Genomic DNA, 6,000 nt, shown 5'->3' with positions numbered 1-6,000 from the left:
TTCTAAGTCTGATATTCTCTCTTCTGCTTCGCCCATTCTGTTTTTAAGGCTCTCTAATGTGTTTGTCATTTGATCTATTGAACTCTTCATTTCATTATGATTTCTCGTCACTATCAGAGTTTCTTGTTCCACTAGTTGTTTCATTTCATTTTGATTCCTCCTTAATATTTCACTTTCACGAGAGAGATTTTCTATCTTGTCCATTAAGGATTTCTATAGTTCAAGAATTTGTTTTTGAGAACTTCTTAATGTTCTTATCAATTTTTTGAGATCCGCTTCTTGCATTTCTTCTATCTCATCATCTTCATAATCTTGAATTGGGGTGTCTTTTTCATTTGGGGGCGTCATAGTGTCTTCCTTGTTACCTCGGTTTTTGCGTTTGTTGTTTGGCATGTTGGAGATATTTGGTTTCTTCACTGTGGTGTTTTTTCTTGTTATACTATGGCTCTATATTAAGTGGACTGTCTGCTTTCAGTGGAGCCTTAGAGGCTTGAGATGAGTGTGGACTGAGAGCTGTGTTTGGTTCCTCAGGGTTGAGGGTGTGTCAAGGATGACACTCCCAGGTTAGGTGTGGTAAATCTCTCTTTCTTTTTTTGATTTAAAAGGGAAGTAATTCCGCACAGCTGAACGTAATTGGAGGTAGTTAGCAGGCGAATGATATACCCACAGGAGCCAGAGATTGGAAGCTCTTTCCCAAGGACCACACAGGGAATCTCTGCTGCCCTCAGTGTGGGCTCCAATTCTCCTGCAGTCTCCCACTGGGTTGCCAAGTTAGATGCTAATCTCCTGTTATTTCACCCCTCCCCACAGAGTCAGGTTTTTCTGCTAGGCTCAGGGCTGGTGCAGACCTGAGGTCGCCCTGCTTATGACGTATGTCCAAAATGGCGCCTGCTCTGTCTTGCTCGCCTTTGAGAGGTGAGCGGAGAGAGAGAAACTTGTGTCCGTATCAGTCACTTTTTTAATTTTTTTTCTCTCTCTTCTAGTTAGCCTGGTGAACTTTTCCCCACGGAGTTTCAAGCCTCGTTCCCTCTAGCCTCCTCTTTCCGCTTGCCTGCTGGTATCTCGGGCTATGGAGGTTCGGCTCACCTCGCGTTCCAGCGCTGGTGCGTTGAGTCTGCCGCTGGTGTCCCGAACTTGGGCTCCCACGCTCTCCACGCAGGTCCACTGTGAATCACTAGTTCCGGAAGAGTTTCCTCTGCTGTTTCTTCCCCTACTCTTCCTTGACCCTGCAGTATCTCCACTTATATTAAACTTTCTCTCCCCCGGGACTAAGTGTGCTCCCTTCCTATTCCGCCATCTTGCATATGATGGTCATGTCTTTTTTTAATTCTTTCAGCCTACCTAAGACTTTTGGTTGGTGAATTTAATCTGTTTACATTCCAGGCTAGCATTGACAGGTAAGAACTAAGACCTGTCATTTGTTGATTGAATAGTGATTCTTCCTGCTCTCTTAGATAATTTTGTGGTGACATGTCTTTCATGTTTACTTTTTTAAAAAAAGATTTATTTTATTTATTTGAAAGACAGAGTTAGAGAGGTAGAGACAGAGAAAGAGGTCTTTTATCTGCTGGTTCACTCCCTAGATGGCCGTCATGGCTGGAGCTGGGCCGATATGAAGCCAGGAGCCAGGAGCTGCTTCCAGGTATCCTATGTGGGTGCAGGGGCCCAAGGACTTGGGCCATCCTCTACTGCTTTCCTAGGCCACAGCAGAGAGCTGGATCGGACGAAGAGCAGCCAGGACTAGAACTGGCACCCATATGGGATGCTGGCATTTCAGGCCAGGGCTTTACCTGCTAAGCCACAGTACCAGCCCCTCTTGTTTACTTCTAGTGCAGGATGCCTTTTAGAATTTCATGTAAGGCTCATTTAGTGGTGGTAAATTCTCTATTTTGCTTGCCTGGAAAATATTTTATTTCACCTTCACTTTTAAAGGATAGCTTTGCTGGATATAATATTATTGGTTGAATTTTTTTTTCTTTTAAGGCCTTGAATATATCATTCCACTCTCTTCTGCCTTGTATGGTTTCTGAGAAACATGATGTTAATCTAATTGGTTTTCCTTTATGTTAGAGACTTTTATTGTCTTTAGGATTATTTCCTTGTCTTTAACTTTTGACGATTTTATGACAATATGCCTTGGGGAAGACATTTTTTGGTTCAGTCTGCTTTGGGTTCTTTGAACTTGTTGTAACTGGATGTCCATGCCTTTTCAAGATCTGGGAAATTTCCAACTATTATTTCATTTAGCAGATTCTCAGTACCTTTTTCCCTTTCTTCTCCTTCAGGAGTACCTATTATATGAATATTTGGTCATTTAATGGTATCCCAAATTCTTTTCTCTTTATTTTTGTCTGACTGTGTTATTTGAAAATTCTTGTGTTAGAAATTCTTTCTTCTGCTTGATATATTCTGCTGTTAAAGCTCTTAATCATTTTTTTTTAAATTTCACTGATTGAAGAGTTCATCTCCAAAATTTCTATTTGGTTCTTCTTAATGACTTCTGTCACCTTAGGTAATATTTTCATTCATGTCACTCATTCATTTCCTCATTTCTTTAATATTTCTTATTCTCTTGCATCTTGTTGAGTTTCCTTAAACTCATTATTTTGAATTCTATATCTGTCATATCATAGGTTTCCTTCAGTTCAGGATCTATTTATAGAGGAGTACTGTATTATTTTGGAGGCATCATGCTACCTTGCTTCTTCATGTCTCCCATGTCTTTATGTTGACATCTGCCCATCTAGTGTATTTTCCCTTCTTATTTATGGAGTAGGTTTTATTGTAAATGACTTTATGGTTTAGCTGCACTGCAGGGTATCACTTGGCTTGTTGCTTTGCCTTTGGTCCTAAGTGACCACAGGATTGTAGTCTGAGTGATTTCTTCTGTCTTAATCAGTGTCAGCTGTGACTATAAGTGACATAGTGGATTAGCCTGCTGCAGTTCATAGGGACAGAATTGTGGCTTTGAGATGAGTAAGGGTTTCCTTGGGTGTGCATCTTTGTGGCTCACAGAGAGTTTGCTGTCAGTCTCCCTGGTGAATGTGATAGCCAAGGCCTTGTTCTTGGGGCTGAGGGGGACAAAGCTGGCTGCCCCCTTGTGTTACACCAAGCCTGAGTGATACTGGGGCTTGTGGTACCAATTTCTGTGACTCTAGGATTGGGTGATACAGATGGACCCTTCCTCAGGTACTGCTAGGAGAGTTCAACTGGTGCTGTGGCTTATAATATCAAAAACGTTAGTCCTAGGACTAGAGGATGCAAAGTGAACCCTGTTCCAGTCCTACAGGATGACTACAAGGTATACAGGAGATTTTACTTGGAGGGAATGAGTCTATAGAAGGCGTTGCATGTAGGTTCTTCCCTATGTCAACAGGGTAGAGTCCAGTGGCACCAAGAAATTTAGAAGTAGTTGTTACAGTTCTGGTGTCACAGGGTATGGTGGGATCATTACTCAGGTTTCCCAGGGTGGGAATGGATTTTTTTTATGAGCTGTTTCTGGTGTTAGTCCCCAGCAGTTAGGCTAATCCCCCTGGTTCATGTAGAGTGTGTGAGCATAGCTTTGGGGCTGATGCCTCAAAACTCCCACAGCTGCAGAATGCAGGGGATCTATTCTTTGCCCTACACACTGTCCTGACTCTGACTACGAGGCTGGTAGGAGCAGAGTATGGTGCTCTGGGTGGGTGGGGGAAGGGAGGAAAGGAACACAGTGTGGCTTCTCTGCTTGAAGCCTGGCAGTTGCTCAGACCCCAGATAGCTTTCTAGGCTGGAATAAAAGTCAGTGGTGACTGGAATTCTCTCTCGGCTGACGCTTTGAGAAGCAGGGTGCATGGTGATTTCTTCCTACCTACAGTGATAAGATGGCAGCTCATAGCTGGCAGCTGGCTCTGCCATGTGGCTGGCTGCAGTGGTGTCTCTGTCTTCTCTCCTCTTGTTCCACAGAATCTTTGTCATTTTTTTTTTACTTCTTCACTGAAAATTTCCATTAGTCAGACCCTTGGAAATGTAGCCTTGCCTTTGTTCTTTTCATATCCCAGAGCAGCCCAAGTTAGTGTGTCTATACCCCATTCAGCATGTTGGATCTCCTCTTTTTAAAAAGTATTTATTTATCTATGCATTTGAAAGTCTAAGTTATAGAGAGAAAGAGAGAGAGAGAGGGAGAGAGAGATCGATCTTCCATCACTGGTTCACTCCCCAGACGGCTAAAACAGCCAAAGCTGAGCGACACTGAAGTCAGGAGCCAGAGCTTCATGTGGGTTTTCCACGTGCGTGGCAGGGCCCCAACATTTGATGGCCTGCTTATCCCAGGCCATCAGCAGGGAGCTGGATCAGAAGTGGAGCAGCCAGGACACAAACTGACACCCATATGAGATGACGGTATTGCAGGAGGCAGCTTTACCTGCTACACCACAAAGCCAGCCCCAGTATGTATCTTTTAATTAGAGAATTTAGACCATTTACATTCAGTTATTACTGATAAGTAATGACTTGGTCCCACCATTTTTCTGTAAATATTCCCATTGTTTGCACTGGATTTCCTTTGTTCTTTTACTAGGGGATTTTCTGCCTTCACATTCTGTCCTAATGATGACTATCATTCTGTTTCTGTGTGTGGCACATCCTTAAGAATCATTTGTGCCAGCGCGCGGCTCACTAGGCTAATTCTCTGCCTTGCGGCGCCGGCACACCAGGTTCTAGTCCTGGTCGGGGTGCCGGATTCTGTCCCGGTTGCCCCTCTTCCAGGCCAGCTCTCTGCTGTGACCCGGGAGTGCAGTGGAGGATGACCCAAGTGCTTGGGCCCTGCACCCCCATGGGAGACCAGGAGAAGCACCTGGCTCCTGCCTTGGGATCAGCGCAGTGCGCCGGCTGCAGCGCGCCAGCTGTGGCGGCCATTGGAGGGTGAACCAACGGCAAAGGAAGACCTTTCTCTCTGTCTCTCTCTCTCACTGTCCACTCTGCCTGTCAAAAAATAAAATAAAATAAAAAAAGAATCATTTGTAAGGCTGGGCAAATGATGACAAATTCTGTCAGTTTCTGTTGGTTTCAGAAAGTCTTTATTTACCTTCATTTTATAAGTGAGAGCTTTGATTGGTACAGTATTCTTGGTTGACAGTTTCTTTATTTGAGGACTTGGACTATGTCTCTCCATTTGCTCCTAGCCTGTAGAGTTTCTGGTGAGTAACAGCTGTTAGTTTAATTGAGGTTCCTCTGAAGGTAATCTGGTGTTTCTCTCATGTAGGTTTTAAAATCTTTTCTTAGTATTTTACTGTTGAAAGTTTGACTATAATGTATCGTGGTGAAGATCTTTTCTGATCATTTCTATTAAGAGTTCTATGTGCTTCCTGTACTTGGATGTCCTTTTTTCCAAATTAGGGAAGTTGTGCTATTATTTCACTGAATAGGCCTTCTAAGCCATTCTCTCTTTCCATGCCTTCAGGAACTCCTAAGGCACATATGTTTGGTTGTTTGATAGTATCCCATAAATCTTGAACACTATTTTCAGTTTTTCTAATTTCTTTTTTTTTTCTCTGAGATATTTCTAAGGATTTGTCTTATAGCACAGATATTCTTTCTTCTGCCTCACCAAGTCTTTGCTGAGGCTTTCCACTGTATTTTCTATTTGACATTGATTTCTTCATTTCTAATATTTCAATTTGATTTAAGTATCTCCATCTCTTGGCAAAATATTTCATCCATATTGTATATGGATTCTTTTATCTCATGAATTTTATTCTCTGTGTTTGAGTAATTTCATATTTCTTTTGAATTCATTTTCAGACATTTCATCAATCTCTTCATCTTCACATTCTAATGTTGAAGTATTGTTGTATTCCTTTGGGGGAGCCATATTGTCTTCCTTGTTCTTCTTGTATTTATGTGTTTATTTTTAGGCATTTGTGGAAACACTTGGCATTTTTCCACTGATGGCTTTTATCTTTGAAATATGCTTCTGTGCCTTAATGGAATGTCTGCTGCTTCAGAGGATATCCTGAGGTGTGT

This window comes from Lepus europaeus, chromosome 12, assembly GCF_033115175.1.
Source record: "Lepus europaeus isolate LE1 chromosome 12, mLepTim1.pri, whole genome shotgun sequence".
NCBI lineage: Eukaryota > Metazoa > Chordata > Mammalia > Lagomorpha > Leporidae > Lepus > Lepus europaeus.
The sequence above is the reverse complement of the archived record's forward strand: the minus strand, read 5'-3'. Positions refer to the sequence as shown.